General features: G+C 44.4%; 1 protein-coding gene across 7 annotated transcripts in view; it reads right to left on the reverse strand.

Annotated features, from left to right (window-relative positions):
• The window catches only part of SEMA4G (semaphorin 4G), a 119,243-nt gene that overhangs the window by 29,293 nt on the left and 76,759 nt on the right, over window positions 1-13,191 (reverse strand). The gene's annotated exons all lie outside the window — the stretch shown is intronic.

A 13,191-nucleotide genomic window follows, 5' to 3' on the forward strand; every position in this document is an offset into this window, starting at 1 on the left:
ACGCGACCCCAGACTTGTGTTTGTGTGGGTGGTTAAGCCATTGCAGTTCCTGTTGGTGACCGTTGGAACGTCCGGCACCACAGGTCAGTGGCAGTGTCTTAGAAAATGGGTGGTGGAGGAAGTGTCCCTCGGACACCTCTTCAATGCATGTTACAGAACTTTAAGAAAGGTTTTAGTGGGGACTATGGTGACCCTAGAGCCAATCCAAGGGACTTAAAAAAATTCTGTGAAAATGAGTGGCCAACTTTTAATGTAGGATGGAAGCCTGAGGGTAGTTTGAATCTAGACATCATCTCAAAGGTACACCAAATTGTTACTGACCCAGATTGTGGTCACCCAGATCAATATCAGTATATTGACCAATGGCAAGCAGTAATCAAGGAGAATCCCGAATGGCTCTGAAAGTGCAGAGTCGAATTCGTGCGGGTCTGTGTGGCACAGATGAATAGAAATCCTAAGGGTCCAGTTAAAAAGAGACAGAATGACACCAAAAGTATCTTAAAAACTGACCCTTATGAAGAAGATATTCCACCCCCGTATGTCCCGGAATATCGTCCTGTGGCCCCAATAGTACCACCTGTTGTTCCAACCCAACCACCAGTGGCTTCCACCCAACAATCGGTGGTGTCTTTGATTCAACCCCTCAATGACGATAAAGCCACTAGTCAACCTCAAGGTATAGAGTCTCAAAGAAGTCACCAAGAGATCCAAAAATCAAACCGTGCAAGTAGACCAGACAACAAATCTCACTCTCCGCTTGCAACTCGGTTTCCCTCTCCAATTGCTGGCCGCACTAGAGCCCAACTCTTAGCCCCACTTCGTCAGATGGACCAGAGGGTCATGAATGATCAGGGTCAGGCAGATATCCAGCCCCTGTTTCAATATGTCCCATTTACCACGACTGACCTTCTAAACTGGAAACAACATTATGGACCCCTGTCAGTCAAACCCCGAGAGGTTGTTGACCTCTTTGGAACTATAATCAAGACACATAATCCTACATGGCAGGATATGGAACAACTGATGAATACTCTCCTTAATGGAGAAGAGAGAGAGAGGCTGAATAATGCTGTAATTAAAATTCTAAAACCCCTGGCAGATGGAGGAGACCTTCAACCTGTATTGAATCAGCGATTCCCCAGGCAGGACCCGAATTGGGATCCTTATGTTGACATGGCAAACCTTCAAAATTATCAAACACTGATTCTCCAGGGCTTAGAACAAGCTGCAAAACCCCCAGTAAACATGTCAAAGCCCTCTCTGATAATACAAGAATCACAAGAGAGTCCTGAAGCCTTTCTCCAACGCTTGGTTGAAGCTTATAAAACCTACACACCCATCGACCCTTTGAGCCCTGAAAACGCCCGTATGTTAGCCATGTCATTCATATCGCAAAGTGCCCCCGATATTAAAAAGAAATTGCAGAGACAAGAAGGGGCATTGGGTATGACCATGAGTCATCTGATGGAGATTGCTAGAAAGGTCTATGTGAATAGAGACAAACTGGAAGAAAAGAAGAGAGAGGGGAGAATGCAGCGAAAAGCTGAATTATTGGCCATAGCTCTGTCCAAAAACTCCACAGTCCTGGGGAGAAATCAGTGTGCCTTGTGTAAACAAGAAGGACACTGGAAACATGACTGTCCTCGACAGTTTGACAATGTAAGGGGTCGGCAGGGACGAGGAAGAGGAAGAGGCCGTGGACACTTGACTCGAGAGGTTAAGATCTATGATTTCCAGGGGGAAACAAAAGGTGCAGGGGCACAGCCATATGGACTCCGAGGAAGGGGGAGAGGACAGTCTCAGGAACAAGTAGAGGCCATCGGGCTGGCGGCAGCTGAATGATGGACTGAAAATTGAAGGGGACCGGGGTTAAGTCAAGCCCCCCCTGAACCCTTGGTCCGAATGAAGATAGGGGGCAATGATGTGACCTTTTTAGTTGACACAGGGGCCTCTAGATCTGTAATTACTGAGTTATTGGCTCCTTTTTCTACTGCCACTATTAATGTACAAGGAGTTGATGGTTCTGTCAATTGTCACACCTTTTTGAAGCCCCTGAGATGTTCCCTAAATGGGAGACACCTGGAACATCAATTCCTATATATGCCTGAATGTCCCATTCCTTTATTGGGCCGAGACATGTTATGTAAGATGGGAGCAACCCTATCTTTTGAAGAAAATCAAATGTCACTCAGAATGAAACATCCTCCTGATGAAATGTGGCGAATCATGGTGGCCCATGAGACTCCAATATCTGATAATTGGCAGGACTTTGGAGTGCCTCAATTATGGGCAGAAGATAACATGCCAGGCTTTGCAGCTCACCATGTACCATTAGTCATCCAAGTGAAGCCTTTCGTAGTGCCTGTTCGCCTTCGACAGAGGAGTTACCCCCGCCCCATTGCACAAGCAATTCAAGATCATATTGTTAAGTACCTCAAAGCAGGCATTTTGACAACCATCCAATCTCCATGGAATACCCCTATTTTGCCCATACCAAAGCCTGACGGCAATTTCAGGCCAGCGCAAGATCTCCGTATCGTCAATGATGCCACAATCACGGTCCATGCTGCTGTGCCAAATCCCTATACTTTGTTAAGTTTAGTTCCCCCATCCGCTGCTTGGTTCTTGGTGGTAGATCTGAAGGATGCCTTTTTCACTATTCCCATACATAAAGACAGTCAGAAGTTGTTTGCCTTTGAATGGGAGGATCCAGTAACAGGTCGCAAGCGACAATACGCCTGGACCAGGCTTCCCCAGGGCTTTAAAAATTCACCTACCCTATTTGGCAATGCCCTGGCCTCAGACTTAGAAGACTTTCAGCCGTGTGAGGAAGGGGATGTCCTACTTCAGTATGTTGATGATGTTTTAGTCACGGGGAGAACCACCTCCTTTTGACAGAAAACAGTGAATTATCTGCATACCATCTGCTTTCATAGAAGAACTGAAAACGTGTGAGAACTACAGGCACAAATTTTGCTTGTCTTATAAAATGAACTATTTTGTTCAATTCTAGATGTGTAAAGCTATATTCAGCAATACCTTTCAACAATCATCTTGGCCTCCTCTTCTAAGAAAGGAAAGGAGAAAACCCCTTGAGAGAAATGAGAAAGAAACAATCATCTTGATTGGGACACAAAGACCTTTGGGAGCCAGCTACCTGCATAATGTGCTATTTATATCACCTAATGTAACCTCCTTCTGAGGCTCTCGTCAGAAAGCAGCTCATACCAGCACTGGCAGTCTAGGAAATCGTTTGAAATCCAGGGGGGGGGGTGTTAAAAAAAGAAACAATTCTCCAGACTAGCTTCCCTCTGTGAGCTTTCCAAGTAATTCCAAAAATTCATTTCACAATCACCTTTCCTAAATGTAAACAGTATTTATTGGAAAGGAATAACTTTTTCATCTCCCAATACATAATCTCTGACACTTATACTGTAATGAGGGACATAAGAAATTATTTGGGCAAGCAAGAAAACCCTGCACAAAATATTGGAAGTTAGTTATTGGATACCACGTATTAGTTCACCAGCATTAGCTATACAGTGTCGATAGAAATTTTCTAATATCTAGAATATAGAATTCAGACCACTTTGAAATAGTTTCCCTGATATATAAAAACTAGAGACATCTAATACAGAAATGAGGAATTTGTGGCTTCCAGGTAGTATTATCTTACAACTCCCAGCAGATTCCATTATTTTACAATTCCCAGTAGCCCGTGCTAGCAGTAACAGTGGCCAGAGTTCAGGAATGTCTGCAAGGTTACAGTTTCCCATAACTAATCTAGATGTAGCCTTTATAGAAAATCATGTTTTAAGATTCTGCACTCTTTCCAATCTGATGCCTTTCAGATATATTCAATCACATGTTAACAATTCCAAGCTGACATGGCCTTTGATCATTTTGCATTTGTTGTTGTTGTTAACTGCGAAGTCGTGTCCGACCCATCGCGACCCTATGGACAACGTTCCTCCAGGCCTTCCTGTCCTCTACCATCTTCTGGAGTCCATTTAAGCTCACGCCTACTGCTTCAGTGACTCCATCCAGCCACCTCAATCTCTGTCGTCCCCTTCTTCTATTGCCCTCAATCTTTCCCAGCATTAGGCTCTTCTCCAGCGAGTCCTTCCTTCTCATTAGGTGGCCAAAGTATTTGAGTTTTAGCTTCAGGATCTGGCCTTCTAAAGAGCAGTCAGGGTTGATCTCCTCTAGGACTGACTGGTTTGATCGCCTTGCAGTCCAAGGGACTCACAGGAGTCTTCTCCAGCACCATAGTTCAAAGGCCTCAATTCTTTGGCGCTCAGCCTTTTTTATGGTCCAACATTCACAGCCATACATTGCAACTGGGAAGACCATAGCCTTGACTATGCACACTTTTGTTGACAGGGTGATGTCTCTGCTTTTTAGTGTGCTGTCTAGATTTGTCATGGCTTTCCTCCTGAAGAGCAAGCGTATTTTAATTTCTTGGCTACAGTCCCTATCTGCAGTGATCTTGGAGCCCAGGAAAATAAAATCTGTCACTACCTCCATTTCTTCCCCATCTACTTGCCAGGAATTGAGAGGGCCGGATGCCATGATCTTGGTTTTCTTAATATTAAGTTTCAACTCAACTTTTGCACTCTCCTTCTTCACCCGCAATAAGGGGCTCTTTAGTTCTTCTTCACTTTCTGCCATTAGAGTGGTATCATCTGCATATCTTAGGTTGTTGATATTTCTTCCGGCAATCTTAATTCCAACTTTTGATTCATCTAGCCCTGCCTTTCTCATGATGTGCTATGCATATAAGTTAAATAGGCAGGGCAACAGTATACAACCTTGCCAGACTCCTTTCCCAATTTTGAACCAATTAGTGGTTCCGTGTCCAGTTCTCACTGTTGCTTCTTGGCCCACATGCAGGTTTCTCAAGAGACAAATAAGATGGTCTGGTACGCCCATCTTTTTAAGAACTTGCCACAGTTTGTTGTGATCCATACAATCAAAGGCTTTAGCATAGTCAATGAAGCAGAAGTAGATGTTTTTCTGGAACTCTCTAGCTTTCTCCATGATCCAGCGTATGTTGGCAATTTGATCTCTAGTTCCTCTGCCTCTTCGAAATCCTGCCTGTACTTCTGGTAGTTCTCCATCCACATACTGCTGGAGTCTAGCTTGTAGGATTTTAAGCATAACTTTACTAGCATGAGAAATGAGTGCAATGGTGCGATAGTTTGAACATTCTTTAGCACTGCCTTTCTTTGGAATTGGAATGTAAATTGATCTTTTCCAATCTTGTGGCCACTATTGAGTTTTCCAAATTTGCTGGCAAATTGAGTATAGCACTTTTACTGCATCGTCTTTTAAGATTTTGAATAGAGTGCTCCAAATAACATACTGCTTATGAAAACACCAATTCTGTTTATGTATATGTACTATGGCAAACACAAATGATGCCTAAGTAGAAAAGACAGTCTTAATACACCAAATTGCTACATAATACATTTCTATACCTTGATTATGTCACCTGCCTTCCTAGAGCAAATATGTTTTCTGAACAAAGCTCAAACACTGGAGAGACACTCTTGTTGTGCTGCAGCCCTAACAAAGAGGGATCAGATCAGTAACAGATGGTAGATACCTGCCTTTGAAATGTCTTTGCTGAACAACAATACAGAGCTTCAGGATGAATCTCAGCAGAGAGAATTGTAGCACTAACATTCCTTTCACCCAAGAGAATGTTAGTTCTAATTATGAAAGAGAACATGATTCAAGGCCAGCAATTAACCTCATTGGTCTCTTGAGATGTCATGAAGAAAGGTGACATTCACATTGGATGGCTTTATGCAGGACACTCTTTCCTGACACTCGTTTCATACCATTCTTCTCAAGGTTGCCAAGCTTAGTAAATCCACTGATCAGGATCATCATTCCATTACCAAAAGTTCTGCAATGCATTTCATTTTTAAAAAAAAAATTGGAGAAATTTGCACATGCATAAAACTGTGTTTCTTAGAACTCAGGGCCATTTAATGACTACTGGGTATTAGTTAAAAAATACACCAATATGAATATCAGTAACTATTACACAGACAATGCTGGGGAATCATGATTGAAATTAAGGCTGGTGAAAGAAGATTGAAGGTTTTTGCCATTTGCATGTGTCCCCTCATGACAGCTTTATTCTGCCACAGCCCCCAAACACGGCCTTCATCTCATCTTCAGCCATACAGAATATATCCTTAAGGTTGTGGTTGGCCATGATAGTAGTGTTTTCCACTTAAACCAATAGCAACCACCAATAGTTTCAGGACACATTTAGAATGTATTGCATTTTCATTACCCATGCTGACAGCCCCAATTCTTTACATTAAGCCAGACCAGGGGGGTGAGGCAGGGGGAGAGCAGAGCTAGCTGCTAGCAGTTCCCTGAAGCTGCTGAATGACTTGATTGAGGAATTGTGGGGTGAAGTGGGCTTCAGCTTAGCTGGGCAGCTCTCCTACTTCCCAAACTGGTAGAGACAGAAAGTTAACTTCGTCAAAACCAGCAAGAAAGCCAGCCGTCCTACTTTACCACACAGCTCCTCAATCCACTCATCACTTACAAAGTTCTGTCTTTCACTGAACCATCACTTTTCTGGAAATCTATTTACCTGCTTCCCCTGCTTCAATTAAATTCAGAACGAAGATACAGATGCTGTTCCTTTAACATACCCAACCAGTCAAGTATTCCTGCCAGCAGTTTTGACAATCCAGAATCAAACTGGGTCAAAAACCATAATTTTGGGCAAACAGAATCCCCATATTTTATTGAGGAAATACCTGGTGTCCCAAGATTTTTTGGAGAATATTAGCAAGGTTTCATGACATCACTAGACCCTTTCCTACTGAGCAGGTAGGCAGCAGTAGATGCAGAATGGATATTGCATTCAATCAGTGTTTGGGAGGTTGTTACATAGTGCGAGGCCTTGGCAGTGAGTTCTGTAATGGAGACACTTGTTTTTTCAACTATTACTTTTTTCCAACAATTTTTCTTGGAAGACTATATATAAAAATATTTCACTCGACATTCTCCCAACACAGCTGACTCAAAGGAATTTAATTCCTGGCAATAGCAAATCTATTTTGGGGCTACTTTAAAGTGCCTTGTGGTTAGTTGACTGGATCAATTGACTCATTTTTAATGCTCCTGACCTAAATATGCACATTTTTGGAACAAGATCAATATAAGGAAACACTTCCCATGAGGTTATTTCAGCAGCGCTAGTCAGGAAGCCTCCAAAGATAGAAAATCTGCAGTAGATGTATTATCATTTGTCACCTCACTACAATGGCTGAAAAGAATTAAAAAGAATTTTACAGTACCTTGAGAATGAGGGTTGGTTTCTAACATTCTTAGAACTAGTGGCACATTTGCAATTTTGAAAACCTGTTGGCCCTCTCAAAAAAATATTCCCCAGTTTCTGCAGTCTTCTCAATCACAAAATGGCTGCCATGGGGGGCAAAACCACCTACAACCGCCCTGTGGGTCAGTAAGCAACCAGCCATCCCCTTTATCTGGTATCAGTGGGATGGTTCCTACTAGGATGGTGGAAATCTTTGAAAAGGAAGGTGTTGCAATATGAAGGCGGGCATCCCTAGCATCTTTTTTCTTTATATTTAAGCAGTGGTGTTTTTTGCCAGGCTTTTCCAATGGCTTCTTAAGTGCTCTTGGCTATCTTTACCTATGTCTGCGTGCATAGCCAGTTTTCTTTCTTTTATATTCTTCAGGCATAGATGCAGCCTAAAAAGCTGCTTTAATAATTCAGAAAAATATATTTAGTGTCCACTCCTGTCCTATGTATCATAAATGTATCTTCCAACAGATGTGTACTTTCCTATCTCTTATGTATGCAAGTGTAATACTTGCATACCTATGACCAGCAATAATATGATTGGTATTTTCTTGTTATGCTGGAAAGCTGATACTACAAGTTGTTTGTCCATTTCTACAGCTGTTAATATGCAACCGATAATATGCAGCAAAGGACCACAAGTATTCCCTCTTGCAAATAAAACCCCGAGATGCAGCTGCTCTCTATGAAAAACATGTCTTGATACACAATAAATCGTTCAGTTGGAAGTTGGGTAAAATCCTAGTTTAGCCGTGGACTAAAGTAGCTTTTCTTCTATTTGTATAAAGCAGAAATTATATACTTTGTTGTAAGAGAGTTTTGCAGACATAAGGGATAAAGACAGTTGTTTATATTTTTATAAGTTATCCTAGTGCACACAAAACCCTGACATGGAAAAAAGCTGACCAATCTAAACTGAGTTAATTTCCAGTGAAAGTGTATAGGGCCAACATACAAATTATCCACACTGTTTGATTACCATATTTTATTTCACTTTCAGAGACAGCAAGCAGCTTAGCCTCAGATGATATTAGCTGCATACAGTCTCATGCAAAAATTAAACCCAGATGGCATTTCAGCAAGATGAAAAAATAGATAGCAATTAAGCAATGTTGCTAATCAACTTCTATCTATTCTATACAAATGCCTCACTACTCTGAACTTTCCTCCATCATTTGTGTGATCTGATATAAACTGAAATATTTAATTCTCTGTTTTCTGAGTAACTAGAATAGAATAGAGCTGGAAGGGACCTTGGAGGTCTTCTAGTCCAGCCCCCTGCTCAAGCAGGGGAATCTGTACCATCTCAGACAAGTGACGGTCTAGCCCAGGGGTAGGCAACCTTGGCTCTTTTATGACTCGTGGACTTCAACTCCCAGAATTCCTGAGCCGGCTAGCCTCTTCTTAAAAATCTTCAGTCATGGAGCGCCCACTGGTTAATTGTCCTCACTGTCAGGAAATTTCTCCTTAATTCCAGGTTGCTTCTCTCTTTGATCAGTTTCCAACCACAGTTTCTTGTCCTGCCTTCTGGTGCTTTGGAGAATAACGTGACCCCCTCTTCTTTGTGGCTGCCCCTCAAATACTGGAACACTGCTATCATGTCTCCCCTATTTCTTCTTTTCTTAGACTAACCAAACCCAAGTCCTGCAGCTGTTCTTCGTATGTTTTAGCCTCCAGGCCTTTGATCATCTTACTTGCTCTTCTCTGAGTTTTTTCCAAACTCTCAACATCTTTTTTGTGATATGGTCTGCTTCCAGATATAGACAGTCCTCATTTAGTAACCACAATTGGGATGGCAAATTGGTCAATAAACAGAGCAGTCACTAAGTCACACTCTCAGCCAAAAGCAAGTGAAACAGAAGGAATAGATTGTTTTCTTGTATTTTTGCAAGGATGGCACAGAGCTGCAGCAGGCATGGCTCAATGTCATTCTGTTAATCTTTTCCCTCAGCCTTTTGAAAAAGCAGCATAGGCACACATCCTTTTGAGCCTCAGGGGAATTGGATGGCTTCCTTAATGTAAAGGCAAGAATGCCTCATATGAAAAGACAAATACAGTATCTCTGCCCTCTGCCTACAGCGAAGGAGGGACATGGCTACAGGGCAAGTTAAAAGCTTCTAGTGTAGCGGTTAGCCAGAACAAAGGGATTCATAAATCACCCAGGGCATGCAATGCAACTGGCAGTGTTAGTTTTTTAAAGAACAATCCCACAACATGAAAGGAATTGAAAAGAGGTTGCTTTCTTCTGTAAAAGAGAGCAGAGGTGGGGGCCTTCACTGAGCAGAACTACCTTCTTGAGGAAATGTTATAGCAAATGCATTGTTTTATAATATTTTGCATCTACAGATTGTCTCAGAAAATATCATGGAATGGAGCACAAATTCACTCTATCAAAAAAGGACCTTTTCTTACCTGCACTTAACCATAGCAACCTCTTTTTTTCCTACCACGTCCTCATCATGCTGTCTTCCCTTCAGTCTAAGATCATGAGAAACAAGCTTAAGTCATCCAAAGATGCACCAGTGTTAAAACTGTATTTCTTCCCCTTATTCTCAAAGCACCCAAGGATAGCTTCATAGTGAGTAAACTCAGTCTTAATTTATCATCTGCTACTATATTGGAAGGAATTCAAATGAATTAAAACTCAGGGAGCAAAGGATCAGCCATGAGGACAGCAGATTTCATGGCAGAAAACTTTTCTGCCAACTTGAGGGCAGATGGAGAATCTGTTAACTAGCCATGGAGAAAGGCTACATTTTAAATTATAATTCCTCACCAATCTAAAATTAGGTGAAGACTAACAGCTTTTCTGTTTTAACAGAATTTCTGGAGGTAGCACATTATTTTTTATTGCTAAATGTTGGGAGTACCATTAACACTGACCATCCACAGCTAACTAGTAAATTCCCTCTACACTATAGTACAATTTCAGCCCAGAGGTTACTCATCTGATGTATGAAACAACTGCCCTATTCTGGATTTTCTTTCTCCTTTTCTGATTTTTATCTTGGGATCTGAAAACTTGCAAGCTTATTTTTTATCAGTTGGATTGATCTTGATAGAAACTTTACTATGGATTTTAGAGGGTTTTTTTGGTCTTGAACCAGCTCAGCTATTATTGTAAGTTATTCTTTTTTCAGAAGCAAAGGGTGTGTGTTCCATTTGGAAAGAATAATTAATACATGCCAGATTTATTTCTGGAGATCCTTAGATCCATCATAAACATGATGCCATCACTTCAATTACCCCTAGGAAAATAATCTCTGACAAGTGCCAAGGAAGTGGGAGAATTTTTGATGAAATCTTGATTATAACAGGAACCCTTAAAACATACCTCTAGAATTAAATTTTGTTTTTTTAAATTGATGTACCTGACAATAGTAATATCTTACTATAACACATGCATCTTAAGAACTGTGGTTACTGAGCTACAAAAATCCAGACAATTATGAGAGGGCAGCAGACACTGAAAATTCTATCTTTGTTGCCCTTTAGTGATCATCTGGTATCCCCAAATTATTCACCAAAGGAAAGTTAATACAACCCAGGTGGCCAGAAAGGCCCAACAGAGGCTTCACTTTCTCAGGGTCTTGCAGAACAACAGGGTAGAACAATGGCTTATGACCCTCTTTTACCGGTCTACTATAGAGAGCGTCCTCTCATATGGTATTGTGGTTTGGTATGCTGGTCTGATAGCCGCAGATAGTGTTCTGAACCAGCCCTCTTCTGGCCTTGTAATAAGGCAAACCCCTATTCAGAAAGAAGAGACTGGAGAGCGTCCAAGGCTAAAAGGCATCTGCCAAGATTTATTACGCAGTTAACAAAAACACTAGAGCTTGTCTTCTCAAGCGGAAAAGTTGCTTTCAGCAACCAGCCCCTCCCCAAACACTCCTTTTATAGAGAGCTCAGGGCGTGGTCTCCCTGTGCCTCCTCCCGAGGAGTCCCGCAGCCTTTCTTTGTTTGTTCCTGCTCGACTGCCTCCTGCGTCGGGCGTCCTTGAACAGGGCCAGCTGTGGGTCATCTTCCTCCGCACTCTCGGGCTCACGCAGCTGAGAAGAGGTCCCCGGCTGAGGGCTCTGCAAAGCCTCCAAACCATCATCAGCCGGTTCGTTTCCCTCCTCCCCCTCATCTGAGTCATCCGATACATCGGAGCCGGCTGTCGGACCCACAGGCTGGCCCTGAGTCACAACACTATCCCGCACCGCAGGGCCCTTCCCCCGGGTCTGCCGATCCGGATGCGGTCGGGATGGGAACTGTTCGTGAAAAGTAGTCACCAACGCAGGGGCATGAACGGCGGTCGCGTCTTCCCATGTGAAGTCCTCCGGCCCGTACCCTTTCCACTCGATCAGGTACTGGAAGCGACCTTTCAGCCAGCGGGAATCCCTGATGCTGGCGACCTCGTACTCGGGGGTGCTGTCGCCATCACCAGGTCCTGATGGGGGAGGTTCCGCTTGGTGAAGTGGACAAGCCGGTTGTTCGGGGACCAACAAGGACCGATGGAAGACGGGGTGCACGCGCAGGGAACGTGGCAGAGTTAAACGATAGGCGACCGGGTTGATGACGGCCTCGACTGGGAACGGTCCAAGGTAACGGTGGTCCAGCTTCCTCGCCGGCCGAGTGGATGGTAGGTTCCTGGTGGACAGCCAGACCCGATCCCCCACCGATAGTGGAGGCGTATCCCTTCTCGACCGATCGGCGAACCTCTTGTAGTCGGCCTTGGCCTTTTCCAGCTGCCGTCGCACCAACCGATGGATCGCCTGTAACTCCGCCATGAATTCGTTCGCTGCCGGCTCCGGTGAGTCCACGGGAGAAAGAGGGAAAAACCGGGGGTGATAACCCACATTGGCCAAGAACGGTGTCATCTGCGTGGAGGTGTGCTGCGAGTTGTTAAAAGCAAACTCGGCTATGGCCAAATAGTCCACCCAATTGTCCTGCTGCAGGTTAACGTAGCAGCGCAGATACTGCTCTAAGATACCGATGACCTTCTCGGTACCCCCGTCGGTTTGTGGATGATGCGCGGACGAGAGGCAAACCTTAATGTCCAACGCCCGCATCAACTCCTGCCAGAAGCGGGCTGTAAACTGGGCCCCCCTATCGGAGACGACTCTATCGGGAAGGCCGTGCAGCCGGAACACCTGTTGGATGAACATGCGACTAGTGGCGCGAGCTGACGGTAAGCCGCGACAGGGGAGGAAGTGCGCCATCTTGGTCAGCATGTCCACCACCACAAACACTGTCGTGAAGCCGGAAGATGGGGGTAGATCCGTCAGAAAGTCCATGGACACAGCCCCCCAGGATCTCTTGAGTGTTGGCAAAGGCTGCAGTAAACCAGGCGGGGCCCCTGTCGCTGACTTGGCCTGCCTGCATGGGATGCAGGAGGTGACATAAGACTGGACGTCGTGTCGGACTCGGGGCCACCAGAAGGTACGGGAGACCAGGTTCAGAGTCTTGAACAGGCCAAAATGCCCCGCAGCCGGGTTATCATGACACTGGCTGAGGACGAGTCCCCTGAGTGGCCCTCCCGGAACATAGAGCCGGTCACGATAATACAGGAGTCCATCCGTGACCGACCAAGGCGAATCTGGCCCCACCTCTTCCTTCCGCTGAGCCACCCACGCCTCCTGCTGCTGCGCCTCCCGGATCCGAGCCCGTATATCCACCGGCTCCCGCACCGCAGCAAAAGACTCGACGGGGATCACTGTCCTGGGCGGAAGCTTGTCTTCCACTCGGGTGTACTCGGGCTTCCTGGACAGAGCATCCGCTCTCTGGTTGTGCCCGCTTGGTATGTACCGCACCCGGAAGTCAAACCTCGCAAAGAAGAGGGACCACCG

This window comes from Vipera berus, assembly GCF_964194415.1.
Source record: "Vipera berus genome assembly, chromosome: 5".
Classification (NCBI taxonomy): Eukaryota; Metazoa; Chordata; class Lepidosauria; order Squamata; family Viperidae; genus Vipera; species Vipera berus.